Genomic DNA, 19,277 nt, shown 5'->3' with positions numbered 1-19,277 from the left:
AAGCAGCATTGACTTATTTTGTAATATACGGTAGTTTGTTCTAAGCAGTTGGAGTTATAATAAAAGGTTTATTTAAACCTTCATTTCAGTTGGTAGTTACTTTCACTGGAGTTCTAGAACGGGGCGATAAGCCACCTGACTGTTTATATGAAACCAGAATTTAACTTTGAAGTAAGTACATGCAGGTTCCGTATAAGCTTAATGGTATTTCTGAATGCGTAAAAGCCTTAATGACCATGCAGTTTTTTTCTAATAACTTTAAATCAGTAGAAACAGTAGTATCATTAAATTTTAAACTATTCCAACAACACCAGGATCATTTACGGTAAACTTTAATTTTTAACAAACCTGAATTAAATGAAAATGCATTAAAATTAAAAAAGATATTTTGCATAATTTAAAAGTTCCTGAAATTTTGACCAGTATGGCTTAATTTTAAAAATATCTATAGATTAATTTTTAGAGCACCGTTTCCCAGGTGGGATGTTTTGGAAGGTATGTTTCAGAAGATGTCCCTAGAAATTCATTAAAGATTATGATTATAAAGAAAGAAATTCCACTGTGTATATTTCTGCAAAATCAGATTCCGTTTAAACGTTTTCCTGTTATTAATAGATAACTGATCACATTATTTTCTATTTAGATTTTTAGATGCATAAAGAGGGAAAAAACAAGTAGTTTATGTTAAGAAGGATAAACTATGTTTAGATCATTTGTCTTTCAGTTTTCTAATAAGTTTAAAAAGATAAATTTGCTTTTTCTGAGTAGCGGCTAGCTTTGGGAGAATGCTGAAATGAAACTTTTAAAGTTACTTCGATAAGCTAAAAAACGTGTCTTTTATTTATACTACTGATTTGTATCAGTTTTATGATCTTTTTAGAGAGAAAATAACCGTAATTAATTAATTTAATAAAATGGATGGGTACTTACGTATTAACGGCGCCACCTTTGTAGAAATTACCATATTTTCAGAACGTGCCATGGCTTTTTCAAAATGAGCCATGAACTCTGGCAACCATGCTCACAGCAGTCGTTCTGTGGAGTAACGCCGTTATTTTTGTTTGCGTTCTTTTTTGTGTATTCTACGTTCTAACGGCGGTTAATCTTTGGATTATGGTAACTTGGCGATTTTTTGGCGAAAATTTGGCGACCAACCCTGCTACAGCAACCTACTAGTTTTTGTTTGGACGCCATTTTGTTTTCACGAAGTAAAGGCAATTTTTTTTTTTTTTAACTCAACATTTTTTTCCAACAATCTGCTAGCCGAATTACGCTTATGCTAGAACTTTTAACAAAAGTGCTTAAAAGGGAGAAAGTGCAGAATCGCAAACTGCTTGCCGCGTTTTTAAGAATTGCAAATACACGGTATCCATGTACACGTCGACCTATTTTCACTTAAAAAAAACTTCCTAGAATTGCACAAAAATGGTATTGTGCACAGTCTTGACTTTATCAATGTACATTGTTAAAGTCCTAGCTAGTAACCTTTATCGCCTTACCAAAATGTTGCCAAACTACCTGTTACCATACTCCAAAGATTAGCCCTAACGGCTTCCATAAACAACTCAGGATATTTTTTGCCTTAAAACTCAGTTTTAAAATATGGGCTTGTGGAATTTGTCATCAATGGAAGAAACTACGGTAAAATATTTGCAGGAATGCAGAATTTTGCTGAAATTTTCTAAACGGATTTCTAAAGAAAATGACTTTCCTAAGCGACGACTGTTGTTGAGGATTGCACGAAGCCGAGTCTCGGCAATTCTCTGATTTTAAAGTGAAAACAGATCGCTGCGTATTTCAGGAGAACAGCGCAAACAATTCCAGAAAGATTTTTAAAGAGAATGTAAGTTAATGTATCACGAAATCCTTATTTAACAATTCAAATTTATATTTTTAATTGCTAAAGTATGTTTCCTTTACATATGTTGATAACGTCTACGAATTTATGATGAATATTGATAGATATGCCCACCAAGTAACTTTTACCTTTTCATCTGCAAACAATCGCCATATTACGCCAAGGTGGTTGCGTTAATAAGTTAATACCAATGGTTATAATAAAAGAATCATAGGTGGTGTTGGTGTATTTAATTATGGCAAAGCACACGAGGGCTATCTGCCTAAGGGGAGGGATTCCTGCCTTCGTGGAGGACTTTCTAAGTAAAAGAATCATAGAAAACCAATTCCGTTCCTAAAATAACATTTACGTTAACTTTGCATAATTATATCAATGAAGTGCTGCGAGCTGTAGGTGTAATATATTTTATGCTGGGGTTTCCTTACGTTGAAGATTTGCTCTGGGCAAAAATATTAACGGCTGAGTTAACATTACTATTGTGAAGCTTTTTGTAAGTTATTTGTTCTTAATGAATAAATTACAGGCTACAAATTCTGTTTGTGAAGGTACTTGAGTTTCTCAGTGAAACGGATTTGTTTATTTAGTGAAGCTTTTATTGTACATATTTTCGTTGTTTCTACTGGATCAGCTAATAAACCGAAAGTAACAAATGGAAAACAACAGCAAAACTTCAGAACTAAGGAAATAATTATTATTTAAGAAAATACGAGAGGAGTTTTATGCAGCCAGTGATTTCCATATAGAAAAACAAATGTTATAAAATAATTTTTGGATGAAACGACATTTGTTAGGGTATATTTCTGATGATTTTTCATGAATTCCGGAAAAGATATGGATGGTTTCTAAGTGTATAATGTCTTTGTGGCATGGGGACATTTAAAATAGAGGTCCGTCTCCGGGATGTTATTCACTAACAAAGTCGAATGGTCACTTGCAAGATGCGTAGGGCTTTAGACAACGACAGACGTTTATTACCTCTTGACCATGATGAATTCATGGACCTATTCGAGATCCTCTCGCATCAGGATCATAAGAAACAACATACCGAAGAAGTTACAATGAAAGTGAAAAACAAATCAGTAATTTTGGAAAGATTATTCGGGGTATAATAGGATTAGGGCGGAGGTAATCTCATTTTAGTATACATATTGCGTATAAAACTTGACTCGATTTATAGATGTGAGCCATTTGTAACAAGTTGTAAGATATGAAGTAAAATTTGAAAATAGGCTGAAATCGGAAATTAATTATTGAAGCAAGAAAGATGTCCTCAATTCAAGCTATGCTGTTGATAACGAAATATATGCATTGGAAAGAAATAATTCAACACAAATCTTTGCACCCGTTACAAAAGCTAATAAAAATTATCCACAAATAATTATTGAATAAATTATATTTGACTGCCATAAAAACTGTGGAAGCAGAACAGAATTTTATATATTAAATTATATTTATTATTTAAGAAAAACTGAGAAAAAAAAACAATGTTTATAACAAAACTGAAATTGTGCCTGACCCAAATGAGCCATTGCTGATTATGCAAAGGCCAGAGTTGACTTCACACCGTTCGACATAAAAAGTTTCATTTGAAGCTGAATTAAATTTACCATTTAAGAATATATTTAGTAGATGTCACGAGCGCAAAACCTAACATATATATACACACAAAGAGATTGTCAGCGCGGAGTTGTTCTTGAGTTTAATTGTTTATAATTTATTTCTAAGAAAGAACACTGGTATATCTGATAGATTAACTGGAACATGAGTCAACAACCATTTCTAGTAAGTAAAAGTTTCCAAATACGTGTCGGGTTCCAAATCGCTAGTCATGCTATCACTTTATATAAATGCCCAGATTCTCACAGATTAGAAAATCGCTCATGTAATTTACATGTCCGAAAGTTGCATATATAAGCTACGTATAACATGAAATCGTAATATTACAGCAGGTTCCATCATTCTATATTACATATCAAAACGAAATGTAAAATTATCTGCTCATTTAAAGGGAAAAAATTCTGTCTTTGTCAGAATAGTCAGATCTGTACTCCCCTGTTCTTAGGACTGCCTTAATGCTTTTAAAGAAAATTTTCAAACCAGGCGGTCAGGAAAAGTCAAAAGGTTTTGGAAAGAGGCTTTTCTTAAAGTTTTAGTTGCTAGCCATGCCAGGCTGTTTAGTCATTCCATTTAAATACTGAGCATGACTGCTTTATCATTCGTTTTCGCAAATAAAAATTTGTTCCAATCCTTTTAGGGCTATATTACTATACATGAAAGTGCCTTTAAAAAGGCTATTTCCTATCAATAAAGATTGTCACCAATAAAGGTTGCCATTTGTTGCAAAAAATCACATACGAGCAGGTGAGAATCCAGTATTGTTATGGTGCGGGACTCCAAGATTACTGACTTTATTATAAATTTTTATTATTTCACTACTTTTTGATGCATACATTCAAAAACAAATGCTAGGGGAGAACATCGTTTCAACATGTGTGCCCAGAATCCCAGTGAGTTTTAAATTATTTAATGCGTTAAATGTTTCATTACTCATTATTATAAGCTTTGTTTTGTGTAAAGATTATTTTAAAATCTGAATGCGTATTGTTTACTTCATGTCTTCATTCTTTTGCTACAAACAACACAACGGACACATCTCATTCAGTGAAAACACATGCCTAAACGATTATGTAAAATAAAACGTATTTTTCTGTTCAGTGCAAAAAAGTAATTTTTAACATAAGTAAGAAAGTAAATACGCAACAGTGTTGAAGTGTTTTGCAGGATTCAAAGACTTATTCATTGAGCAGCACTCTTACGCAAGAACTTAAGAAAATTGGTCACTAGTGTCAAAAATTCTCATTCCAACTAGCTTCTAAGCAAATTAACTAAATAGTTAACATAAACTATGAATGTAGCTTAAAACTATATTTACTAAATATTTTCTGGTCTTCTTTCATTGAAATAAATTATTTTCTCATAAAAGTTCAACCTTTCACATTTTTAATCAATAATAGGTTTAGAAAATGCATTTTCAATTTTTCTTCAAGAATTGTTGGTAAGCACTTTCTACTACTTGGAATATACAATTTTTTTAATGTGATATCCTAAGTCAGTTATAAAAACAACATATATAATTAAGTATTTTCCGATCTTAAGCATATTTTTTTCCTAACCACTTAGGTGGTGCATAGCGGTGGTGTTAATTTACATTAAACACCACCGCTATGCAGAAAAATGCGAACGTTTTTTCAAGTAGCACTTCTACATAAAATTTTACAGCTGTGCTTGAAAACTAAAAGTAAAAAATGTTTAATTTTTTCATGGTTAGCAAATTTATAGGATCAATTGATAAGGACAGCTGAGGTATTTTGATCGTATTCAACAAGAAGGAAAAAAAAATTCTCCAAACATTGTGATGTAACGCTTTGCTTAGGAAAAATGTGCTAATTGCAGTTTCTGGGTAATATGTCCTCCTCTGCCTAGTCGCATCTTGGCTGCTTTTAATCTTTTTCAGGGGGAAAAACCTCGCTTCTGTGTGTATGTGCGTGTGTGTACTAGATAAATGTCTGTCCACCTCGAATCGCAATATTCCTGAGCCGAAAGCATGTGAACTATGTCGGATCGCATAAGCGTAGTGCCGAGCAGCGTGAAATGTGACCTTACCCTCGGTATCTCACCAATCACACCCTCTGACTTGCCACCTTAGCATCACCCTCTTCTCACCCTGCATTGCTCCCCCACCTTCTAATTGGCTAATTCGCACGCGTAACATATGCTGGTGATTTTAATCATGGAGCGGTGATCCGTGATGAAGCGAGTCATCTTGCGCAAACCCCTGTTGACAGGATCGCCTGGCATCTCAGCTATCCATGTCCGGGCTTGTACCCTTTTGCCTTTAATAAAGGAAAACCCTTTTCATTATACTACATCGGCCTGCGTAAGATGTAATTCTTTTTTAGTTATTTGTGTTGGACGTCGAAAATGGATCTTGTGAAATTGCTTGTTGCGAGTAATTACGTCTCTAATGAAAAAGTGTCAGGCCCTGAAAATAAAGGCTGAAATGTCATTCTCGCTCATCGTTTAGAAGAGCTGAAATTTCGGCTTTCGGGGATCATGTATTTATTGTGCAGTCTGTAATAAATATTTAAGGATGCCAGTCTTTCTAAGATGGTTGATAACATATTGACTCAAGGTAATACCCGAATGTGTCGCTCACGATGGTGCTGTTATGTTTGTTTTGAACGGGGAGGAATTTTAAAAGAGCGTACCTATATAGTTTATTACCTTAATCATTCTAGCAAGAAGTTCAAAAATAGAATTAGCATTTATTGCTGAGATTAGAAACATTTCTAAATGGCGACTGATTACTTGACAATCTTTTAGCAAATGTGTATGTCTCGAAAGTGTTATGCGCAAAATACTAAGATAAATTGGAGAATGTAATAAATGTGTGTCTCAAAATGAATTTGTAAATGAAAATTGCATTCCTCTCATTAGCCAGAGAATCTGGAGAGAAAATAGAGGAGAGGGGAAGGAAGATAGAAATAAACAGCTCTAAGTATGTCACTGCTTAAATTGATAATCTATATTTGCATAAAGGTTTTCGCAATACTTTCAAACATATATTTCTAATATTTCTCAGTTATGAAATTATTTATTTCTAATTATGCTGTGAAGATTTCGTCTCTGCATTTTTTTCATAGTAATGCAACTAAAAATCTTACAAAATTGATCAAACCTTAAATTTTACTAAGGACAAGAAATAATCAAGAAGAAATAAATCAAAGAGTTCTGAAAACGATGGGCGAGGGAAAACAGTCTAAGATTTGTTTACTAATACCCTATCTCTATAAGAGAAATAAACTAAATTAAAACTTTTTAGTTTTTAGAATTTTTTTTTTTTTTTTTTTTGCAAATACAAAACTGTTGTGAGAAATAGAAAGGTGGTGACAACTTGTTAAAGCTGTTAAAATTGCTATTGGTTCGGTTAATAGCTCTAAGGTAACACAGGAAAATCAGAAAACTATAAAATTAAAGTAACCAAGCAATAATGTTGCCAGTTCAGCAAATTTGGATTGATTGTTCAGGGGTTGTAATCTACAATTATTCCATTAGTCAATGTCAAGGAATCTCATAATAAGCGTTTCTGTCTTTTAGATAATTAGAAAGTCACGCTTTCTCTATTATAATTAGTGTATTTTAGGAAAAACACGCCTATGCGTTTTAGTAAACCTTTACACCTGCAAAGACTAAACTGTACAACTGAAATAATTTTCAAAATAAATGTCGTAACAAATGCCTGCTGCTAACTCTCAAGAATGGAATTAAAGTTTCTAGTGCAGGGTAGAATGTAAGCCTAAGTTCTGTTTGGCGGAAAAAACCTCAGGCGAAAAAAAACCTCACCTCAATATTTTGGCGATTTTTAAATATAGGAATATTTTTTGCTAGATGGGAAAAATTCCTCCTGTGCTTTCTAAGAAACAGATTCTAAATAAACTACATTTCTCTCCAGAAAACAAAATTGTACGTAATTTTATAACCTCTTTGTTGATTTAATTTGTATTTTGGTCATTGTATATTGGAAGTGATGTATAATTATTTATAAATTATAAATCGAGAATATAATTATACCTTTTATTCTATGTTTTATAATTTTTAATTATTCAGTTTTTTCTGAGGCATGAGGAACACGAAAAAAGTTTAAAATCTGTTATTTAAAATTATTTATTGCTCGCGCAAGAAGCTCAAAAAATGCAGTTTTTTTTAAATATGATAAGTACAACATAATAAATACAATATTTCTAAATTTTTCTGCAAATGTTTTAAAACAGTGACTATAATTATCAAATATTATTAACCATATTGAGTAATTGTGAATATTATGAAAGTCGTGTATATTATGCAATTATGTATGTGGCAAACTGACTCAGACAATTGTTACGTAGTTGAGAAAAACAAAATAAAAAGAGGAAAAATTCATAATAACAGAAATAATTCGGAGAATCATTCTATTAAGGAAACATTACGGGACCTGATGGGAGAAAAGCGACATGATGATAATTAAAACATAATTCAAATCATTTTCGAAGAACTGAAAATGAGAGCTATTATTTCCCATACAAGAACCAGAATCAGACTATATCGGCCATGTTTTTCCTCTACAGAACTTTCAAAAGAGATAACCTCTTCCATATTTTCCCATTTGACTGCCCATGGGATTTCTCTTGAAGAACTTCATGTGATAGGGAGCGATGGAATTGTAATTAATACTGGTTAGGAAAATGATATTATCCACCTGATCGAACTGCATATAGGGAAACCACTGTAGTGGGGTATACGTCTCGTATACTTCAATGAACTGCAGTTCCAATCATTGCAGAAATTTATTATTTATCATAATATATCATACCTCTTTCATCACGTTGAGGGTATTACCATAGAGCCCATATCTTTCAATGGACTGATCAGGGGAAAGAAACTCGCTGGCTGTGAAAAATTTCTACTAGTTCGTTCTGAGCTTGTTAAATTTTAAATTCCCCGAACTGACAGAAAAGAGTTAAGCAAATTTTAATTACTTGATGTTTCTGCTGTCATGAAATCAGGTAAAATTTTAGACGATTTAGCGGCTCATGATCCTGATCTGCTTTCACAAAGGATGACAGCAAATCCATTTCTCAGACTATACGTGAGCTTAGTAAAACATACTAAAGAAATTAGGCAATTGATAAATTTTATTTTGAATTGCTACATGCTTCTCTGGTTCAAAATCAAAATTAGTAAAAATTTCACAGACGGTACGAAGATTGTTTTTGAAGCCATCAGAGCATAACGATATCTAACTCAAAATTTACTGCAAGTTATCGACCCAATAATTTAACGGAATTCATTCTTTCTTTGATCATCCAAAAAATTTGACATTTGCAATGATTGTGGATGAAAGAAGACATATCACTAAACTAGGGCTGCGGCGATTATTGAAAGCTCGATAACTTTCCAAGAGAAAGACTATTCGAAATTTCACCAAACCAAAACTCAGCTTCTAAGCAACAAACTACATCAACATGATTTGATGAGAGAACTGCAGTACCTCTTCTTCTCTACTACTAAGGAACATTAGGATGAAGACACCAAATATCTGTTAAAGACTGACACATCGCTGCCAGCTGATTTTCAAACTTCCCTTGGCATAGCCAGGCTGTAGAATGATGTGTCAAACTTGATGGAAACATTAAGAATTTTCTCAAAAAACTAACCTTAATCTTGCAAATCAATGCCTTGATGCGGAATAGCAGCGGTAACAAACCGACACTAAAGTGCTGGAATTGCAGTGGGGGAGTCCACGTACGAAGAAACTGCAGAACACCCCAACACAAGGAAAATAAGACCACTCCGCAGCACGGACGTCTCTCCGGTCTTACATAGTGTTGCGGTTTTCTCTTCCTTCTGACACCAGTTGTTTTGTTATTTTCTTCTTTCACGTTCGTACGGGGTTTATGTGGATTTGGAGTGAATAACGACGACAGCACTTGGTGAAGTATCGAAACACACTTTATTTAGCCAAATATTAACCAGGACAGCTCCAATAACACTTTTACAGTCGTCGAAAATCTACAATAAACACGCTGGAACAATTAGAGACACAGCCTTCACACTGTCAGGCAATAACGTTGGAGACAGCTTCACTGCAAAGCACCAGAGTACAGCTCCCGACTCTGCTCGGTCGTTCTCGGAACTCTAAGCACTCTCCAGACTGTCCACGCTACAACTCACGATGCACTCGACGACACACAGAGCACGGCTCCCGACTCTTCGGTTCAGTCGCTCCCGGAGCTCAACACGCTCTCTCGACGACGCACTAACCGCGATACACTAAGAGACTCTTCGGTGCACTCGATGACCCAGTCGGCACTCGCTGCCCAGCTGTCAACTCGATCGACTCCGCACGGACTGACTCGCTAGACGAGACACACACTCGATACTAACTATCTCGCACTCTAGAAGACACACACACACTGACTGTGGACCAGCTGGGTTTATATAGCTTTCGGCCAGAAGGTTCTCCATCCGTCCATGGTATAAAGCCAATTTTATCGCCAAATGTCGATTTCTCGCCAAATGTGGCAACCCTGCCCTCCTTTGCCATTTTATGGCAACCCTAAAACTGCTTTGCGGGGAAGCCATCTTACCGCGCCTGTACATTTCGTGACAATAGTTTTCTCAGCCGTCGAGAAATCTCTAGTACTTCTCGAAATTACTAGAAGGCATATGACGGCCATACGGTTAGAGCTACATATAGCATCATTTACAATTATTACAGTTTATACAGCGACCGGACAAAAGTGTAGCCAAGTGGTTTGGTGACTTTTTGGCAATTTCTCGTCAAATTTGGTGTCTCTATTAGTTTTGCGCTTCGCATTGGGTTGTGTTTAACGTTCTTAGTTATTTTTAAATGTAACCACTGACTGCACTCTGTGATACTGTGAAGAGCTGTATGAATATTTGCGGAAATTTTCAGATCTGTGAAGCGTTTCGTTTGGCAAATTTTATCAAGCTAACATCGGTTGTGTGTACATTCAATCTATTACCAACCCGTAAGCAAGCAGCATGATGCATTGTACATTTTGGTTTGTTATATTTTTACTAGCCAGTTTATATTTTATTGTCTCACAGCAGCTAGTGTAGAAAAGAACGTATTCACTGTATTTTCTCCACACATTTCACTTACCACACTTCCACATATGCAGTTACAGAGTAATTAGTTGTCTACACAAAGATAATGAAGGACTTTCCTGTTTTGGTTTGCAATAATCGGTTGTAATATTTATATTTTTTATGGATATATATATTAATGAGCACCTTAAAATTCAAAGAAATTGAAATTTTTTTGTCCTTTATCCTTAGCTGTTTGCTCTTCTATCTGTTATATTCTCTAACACCATTGAATCTGGATTTTTGGATTGGATTATTCAGTTAGTTATGGCAAAGCACACGAAGGCTATCTGCCTAAAGGGAGGGATGCCTTTGTGGAGGACTTTCTAAGGAAAACTGGATCGTATACACGTTACACATGGGGAAAACCAGGAAAACGCCCATGCAGCCAGCCCGTTTGCGGGATTCGAACCTCGGACCGAATTACCAGTGTTCAGCGTCTTTACCACTCGGCCGCTGGTGGGCGAATCTGGATCTTTGAGCAGACTTCATAAGCTGAATGAAAAGCTGCTTATTTAGTTCCAATGGATGAAAAAGGGAAAAATTATAGGAATCACCGTTTCACCGGAAGACTGCTTCAGGGCTCTTTTTTTCTTAAGTTCTTTAGTTATAATTGCTGAATTCCTTCTATACGTTCATCTGCTTTTCTTCCGTACGTTCTCAATGGCGACTTCTCAGTGCCCTACTAATTAAAACACTTTGAATACTTCGTTGTTTTTCCAATTTTACTTTTTCCATTAATTAATACTTTTCCATTGCTTTCTACATATGATTTTAAGGAATTAAATTTTGCTCTTCTTGTAAATTTATTAATCTTTTTCTTTCTGTCTAACTTTAAGGTACAAACTTTCCCCGTCTTAAGAAAATTCTTTTATGCTACTTAGTTTTTAAGAAATACCTACGTGATCGAATGAAATTCGAAGACGATTTTTGTTCTAGAACAGAAAAAGAATGTAGCATTTAATTTTAAAAGAAATATAGGTTTAGAGTATATTTTCAGAATGCTTCGAATACCTGCTCGGGACATAGGATAAAAAGAGAAATGTTAAGTGCTCATGAAAGGTAGTGTTAAATATACAAGCACACTATGGTATTCCAGGTTCTTCATATCAGCATCGATATATGATGAACGTCGTCCTCCAAATCTAAATAGATAAATATCAAACAGGTAGACTTGCCTTTCTGTGACGATGAAATGAAAGTTAACTTTCTTCTTTATCTTTTTCTCCTGCATTCTTATATCTTTACTTCCCACTTATCTAATCGTCGAAGGCTCAGCATAACACACCATTACCGCTACTAGATCGTTATGTTAGTCTTCTAGTGAGCATACTGTCTGTCTGATTTTAGTTAAATGAAAGTAGATTGCACTTACACTATTTCTACTTTGTAATACCGGTGCATTGGTCATTACCGTTCAGTTATGATTTAATGTTTACTTTAGATTTTATGTGCTATTTGATACAATTTAACCTGTTACTTTCTGAGTCGGAAAACACTTAGAGCTACGAGTTAGGATTCTATTGAATATTTCCCTACGAAAGCTTTTCGAACCTAAGGCAAGCAATCTTTACGGGTTTTGCCATAATCCAAACTAACTTAGGTATTATCCAGTACTCGCCGATATACTGCCAATATACTGATATACTGATAGTCTGTTGGCGACTTATGGCGATGAAATCCTTTTGACGTCAGCAGATCGATGAAAAATGTTTTTTGATTTCCACGGATGTTGTTTGGCAATCGCAGCTCTAAATCGCATCAGACAGTAGTTCTCCACAGTTGTCTCTGCCACCATATGAACTAAACAGGAAGGCAAATGATTTTTGTTAAATCAGTTCTAAGTTCTTATCCCAACACTCCGTCGGCTGTTGTTGACAGTGTGCATATGAGAGAGGGTATGTATTTTCATTGTATACCCCCTCTCATGTGCTTTTCACAGCGTGAGGACTTAAACCCTCAAGACTATATGATACAAATACCACATGTCAGAAATTAATGAATTGCTTCAGCTTCATTTCATGGTAAAGTTTCTTAACAGATGTTGCAAAATGCACCAAAAATTAACGCAAAATGAATAACTATTAGCCCTTCCTCGAGAGAAAGCTATCTACCCCTCCTCCACAAAAAATGAAACAAAGCAATTATAGTATGTTTGCTTGACAATGAAGTTAACGATGAAATATACAAAAATAAATAAAATAAATATATAAATAACAGAAAAATATTTACGAAAAATGCTTTTATTTAAAATAAGTAAAATAATTAGTGAACAAAAATTAGGAAAATACTTTACCTTATAGTTTAACGGAAAAAAAGAGATTAAATAATTCTCTTTGCAAAATTTGTTTACAATTCTGTATAACGACTAATAAAAATATGGGATGACCTTGATAATGATACACAAATAACTACTTATTACAGTTATTTTTAACGACTGATTTGAAATACTCGGAGCGTTTTTAACATAGTTTCACCGAGAATAACCCATCAGAAGTATTAAATTATATGCATTCAGTTGATTTATGAAGATTCAGTCAGACAGAACTGAATGTGGATGCTTATGAAATGTATGAAAATGAAGGTTATGAAAGATATAGTTTAAGAACGCATGACAAAGGAATATATTGGAAATGTATGAACATTTAATTAAAACATAATAATGTTTGATTTCTTATGCAAAACGATTACATCCAGAAAAATAGAAAAAAATGGGAAATTCACACAAAATTAAAAAAATGCAAATTTGCACAAATTTGTTTACACTTTTGACATTGTAATTTGATTATTAGATTTCGTTATTTAGGTGCCTATTCTTTTATTATACGTGATATAAAACTGTACATGAATTTAAAAAAAAACAAATATTAAATCTTTCTTGTTTCTATTAAAGTACGTAATAAATTATTACTTTCTTTTTAGATATTTAAATATTTTATATATTAAGAATAAAAGAGCATTTTATAAATGCATTTTTGTTTTTATTTTCTACTTTTTTAGTCTCAATAAAACGTATCAATCAAGTTATTGAATTACAAAATCAATTAAAAAATAATAAAAAATCTTTTCTTTCCGAAGATTCTAAGGCCCACCAGCTGAAGAGCTATAAAGTCACTGAAAACTGGTAGTTCAGTCCGAGGTTCGAATCCCGCAAACGTGCTGGCTGCATGAGCGTTTCCGTGGTTTTCTCCATGTATAACGTGTATAGGAGCCAGTTTCCCTTAGAAAGTCCTCCACAAAGGCATCCCTTCCCTTAGGCAGATATTTCTCGAGTGCTTTACCGTAATCAAATAAACCAAACCATCCAAAGATTCTATCATTATTTACAACGTTACGGTAAAACACTTTGCGTTAATCATGATGGTATGTTATGTATGATTAAAAAAAATCGTGTATTTTAACTTAGACTGACTGTTTTGGACGGCGTGCTTTCAATCTTTAGAAATTTATGGTAATCCAATATTGTTACCCCCCATCGCCCAACAGCGGCTGAGCAATAAAGTCGCTGAATACTGGCAGTTTGATTAGAATGTTCGAACCAAGGTGAACGGACTGACTTCATGGGCGTTTTCGTGGTTTTCCCCCATTTGTAACGTGAGTAAAAGCAACTTTCCCTTAGGAAATTATATATTCACATTGCTTATTTACATTTAAAAGTATACCTGGATTATAATTATTAATTCTTTTATACATTTGACAGTGTTTCAGCAAATATATTCACCCTCCTTTGCAAATTAATTCATCCAATAAATGAAAAATATTTAAATTTCAGCACATACTTGAGAATTCTGGATTTACAAATTGGAATTATTCTTCCTACATATATTTGTAGGATGAGTTTGTTACGTTTCCACGAGATCGTATAACTCTGAATATTGCAGTGGTAATTCACAAGATATGCTTCATCAATTCTATATAGATCCTGTGTTTCAACCGATGGGTGATTTTCAATCCAAATAACCATTTTCAGAAGAGAAATAGCACTAGTTTGAAATTCAGTTCATCACCAGAAGTTTATTTATTTATTCTTGAATATAACATGTATACTTGGAAAAAAAAATCGCTATTCTAGTATTATCGCAACCACCTTGGTATGAGTCGCCAAATTTTCAGAAGTCGCCAAACAGTGGGAACCGTGCGCTTAACAATTTTTTGGGTAATTATATCGATAACTGTGTGTTTCAATAAGCCAACGTAGCCATTTTCGTACATGCTGTTCTCCTTTTATTAGAAGCATTAGAGGTAAATTATAATTTTTTTTGTCTTCAACTGAATTTTGAAATATGTGCTTGTGGGATTTGCTTGGAAAGGAGAAAGTTCTATGTGAAAATTTTACGGGAATATAATATTTTGCCACGATGCTTGAATGTTCAGATTCGCATTTGATGATGTAGTTTGGAAAACAACCTTTTTTTGGAAATGCAACGTGAAAATATGGGATGAAAACGTCAGCTTTCGAAGCAGTAGTTGGTTCGAAAATAGTCATATGCCATTTACTGCAGCAGTCAGATTTATATACAGCCCGAATAAAGAATTACCGAGTGTTAACGAGTGGTTTCCCATTGCTTTGAAGCTATTCTTAAAGGGATCGCTACAAAATTTCGACCAGAAGAAAAAAGACAAAAACCTATTTGTAAGTATTTTATAAATTGTTTTCCTGGATAAATATCGAGCTGAAATTAAAATATGCACCTAATAACATGTTACTACAAAGATGAAGCCCCTATGATATCAAATAAACAACTTTCTCCGATTTGAAATTAACTTTTCTTTTTCTTCTTCAAAAAACGCCAGATTGCGCTAAAGTGGTTGCGATGACACCAAAGTACCAAAAATTCACGGTGTATTCATACAAACTCTGAAATGCAGAGTGAAGGTATTACCAATCGGATAGTCAACGCATGGTGACATGACATATATCTCTGGGGTCTGTCAACTGTACGAGTTTAGGATGCTTATTAATATTAGCAACATTGTTTAGAATCAGGTGCTATTTTGTTGAAAGAAAGAAAAATGCCATTTTGTTGAACTTTCTTAAATAATGAACTTGACGTGAATTCTGAGACAGTGTTGTAGTTTCACCAGAAGAGATGCAATCATAAACACAAACATGTATGCGCTGCTTTTTGACGCTATCTAAACGGATACCACTTGAGTGCTTTGCCATAATCAAATAAACCAACAAAACCAACGAATCTAAGTTTTTTTGGAAGAATGCCAGCCAAGGTGATAGTCGCCCAAGTATATGTATTCGAGATCTCATATCTTTCAAACCGTAAACTACGTTTTAAATTTTATAACATAATATTGATAAAACCACATTGTATTATCATCAACAATATGTGTATGAGCAAAATTTGAGTGCGATACCTTATCAGGAAATAATTTTAAAAGCGATCCATAGCAACAAACACCGTCAACAAGTTAAATAAAAGCGTATAAAAAGAAGCCATTGTCCCATTCTCTTGAGGAAGAAGAGAAAGCGAGAACATTAATAAAAATATGAAATAATCACACTCACCTTTCCTAGAATTCGTAAGAATCGCTAGGGTTGTCGAACGCTCGAAGAGATCAAATTCAGGAATGGTAGTTTTTGCGAAAAATAACTAATTCAGATTTTCCCACAACCAAACCACTGTAGTCAAAAATGGATTTGTTATTTTTCTTACAATGGAACAGAATGACAAAAGCTAAAAGTTCAAATTTTAGGATCGCTAATATAATGTTTATTGCTCAGTAGCTGTATGTTTAGCTCTTTTTATGTACACTGCGGAAAAAAAAAAAAAAAAAAAAAAAAAAAGTTCTGTATCTTCCGTTTTACTGGGTCAACTGACAAAATTCAAATTGCGTTTCTCATGTCTCGAAAGCCTGACTTAGGATATATATTAGATTTATATATAGCATTGTTCTAACATGGGTATTTTGACACAAAATAGGACTTTTTTCTGAAATAACATACCAGTGTTTTTTTCATATTTCGATTCTACGACTCAAATTATGCCCAGATATTAAATTTTGTAAAATTTGGAGCGAAATTTACGGAGAAATTCAAAAATTTATCTTGGCTCAATTTTTGTCAGTTTGCGCCAAGTATAATTCACTTGCCGAACTTTTTAATATGCGGCAACCAATTTTCCTTTCCCTTCCATTATGCCGAAGCTGGTAAAAAGGCACCTCATTCCTACCTTACTTAGTTTCTACTTCCAAATAAATTTTAGCAAAGGGTCTAAACCACATTTGATGTTTTATCGCTTTCAACAAATATACCGAATTTCAAAACGCGCCAATATATAAATTCACGTATATCTTCGGAAATTTTGAATAAAAAACTAATTTTTTGCAGTTATGCTTTGAAATACATCTACTTTAAGATGATGGTAAAACTTTTATAGATTATAACTCAAAAATGTTTTGAAAATTTATAAAAAATATGTAAAAATACAAATTTTAAAAATAAATCATAAAAAAGTGGGTGAATTTTATTTGGAATTGACCTTAATTTCGAAATGTTAAAGGAAGAATCAGATAAGTTTAATAAAAAAAGAGAGATTAATAAATATGTACCAAACTCAATTAACATTGAGGAGCTAAAATTTTGAAAGCTAATTTTTTAAAAACTACTCGTGCGAGTTTTACAAAACTTGGGAATTTTGTGTAATTTGAATTTGAGTCGTAGAATTGAAATATGGAAAAAAATTGGGATGTTATTTCAGAAAAAGTCCTATTTTGTGTCAAAATAACAATATTAGAACAATGCTATATATAAATCTAATACATATCCTAAGTCGCACTTTCGAGACATGAAAAACACAAGTTGAATTTCGTTAATCGGCCCAGTAGAACGGGAGATATAGAACAGTCCCATTTTGTTTTCTTCCGCAGTGTACATACATATACACTCATGTCCATTAATTAAGGATAATGCAAAATCAGGCAAAGGAAGAGTTAGAAGCAAAACAAATTTGACTTATTGTAAAGCTTAGTTATTAAACAAAAGGTAAAGAGCAAAAAAAGATGCTATATGTTTGATATTATTAAAAAATTAGCGATTTTTTCTCCCTGGAGCAAATTACAAAAAAAAAAAAAAAAAAAAAAAACCCTATTTACAAAAAAACAATATTACATGGTTGGTATGATTGTTAATACATTGTATGTCTCCCAGACGATGCAATACAGTCGGTACAACGCCTAGGCATGCTGAGTATCAAATTATCGATCTGATCTTGGAGAATATTACACCACTCATAAAGCAATGCTCTCCGAAGTACCGGTAGACATGTAGGAGAAGGTTGACGGGCTGCAACTCGTCGGCCAAGCATGTCCCACACGTGCTCTACTGGATTCAAGTTCGGTGAGAATGCTGGCCAGTCCATACGGGTGATATCCTCCGATTGAAGGCATTCGCTTACGCTGTTTGCACGGTGAGGACGGGCGTTGTCATCCATAAACACAAATTGTGCGCCCATGGCGCCCCGAAACAAACGTACATGTTGTTTCAGAATGACATCACGATAGATTTGGCTTGTCATGGTTCCAATTTGAACATGCAGGTCAGTTCTGTAACCTAGAATAATTCCACCCCAAACGAGCACTCCTGCACCACCGTAACTGTGTCGTTCAATGATGTTTTCTTCGTGGTAACGGGTATTTGGAGCTCTCCATATGAAAGTCCGGCGAGAATCGGACTGCAAGCTAAACCTGGACTCGTCGGAAAACATCACACAAGCCCACTGTTGCGGTATCCACAATGCATGCTCTCTACTCCAGGCTAACCGCAGGCGACAGTGAGTTGCAGTAAGTGGAACGCATCTGACAGGTCTACGAGCATATAGACCAATTTGCCCTAAGCGTCTGTACACGCTCTGCCTTGAAATTTTCGTACCAGTGGTTGAAGAGAGCTGACGAGACAGGTCTGAGGCTGTGCTCTGCCTGTTTCTTTTGGCAGTAACTGCCAAATGCTGGTCCTCATTCGGCTTTGTAACACTGGGGCGATCTGTGCTGTAACGTCTACTCATATTACCATCATCTTGGAATCGTTGCCAAAGCCTGGAGATGACACTCTGGGCAATTCCAAGTTCGTCTGATACCTCCAGTTGGGTACGCCCACATTCCAGACGGCCGATAATTCTACGACGTAAAAATCATCCAAATGCGTCCTTTGTATCATAACTATTCGGTTATTGCACTGAAATACTTATAAAACGCCTGCGAACAATTTTACTTCTTTGCCTGTATTCCTTATATATCAATCTCTTACACTCTAGTCATTGTGGCGTACCATCGGTGTCATCTGGTTACTTCCTGAAATTTGCATATGATTCTTGAAGATGTGTGTAGTGATTTTACAGGTGATATATTTATTTTAGAGTTCGATTTCCGCGTGACTCCGAATTATCCTTAATTTATGGACATGAGTGTAGATGCATGTCGAGAATATTTATGAAATAAGGTCCACGTTCTATATTTCCGTATTTCTTGTTCAGCGTAAATACTTTTTAGTACATGAATTGGGGGTTGAAAGTTAAAAAGTTAAAAATGACAATGAAATTAGTATTTGAAGAATCAGCTTCTTCGAATAATATTTTGAAGAACTTTATTCGCTTGCTTAAGATAGAGGGGCTTTAGCTTTTCTCATTTTCAGAAAAAAAAAAAAAAAATAGTTTGAAATGTTAGAAAAGTCACACGACAGAAGAAACGGAAAAGATTACCT

The sequence above is a fragment of the Stegodyphus dumicola genome, chromosome X2 (genome assembly GCF_044657685.1).
Source record: "Stegodyphus dumicola isolate Sdum_Otavi_A_Nest chromosome X2, ASM4465768v1".
NCBI lineage: Eukaryota > Metazoa > Arthropoda > Arachnida > Araneae > Eresidae > Stegodyphus > Stegodyphus dumicola.
This window is presented reverse-complemented; position numbering follows the sequence as displayed.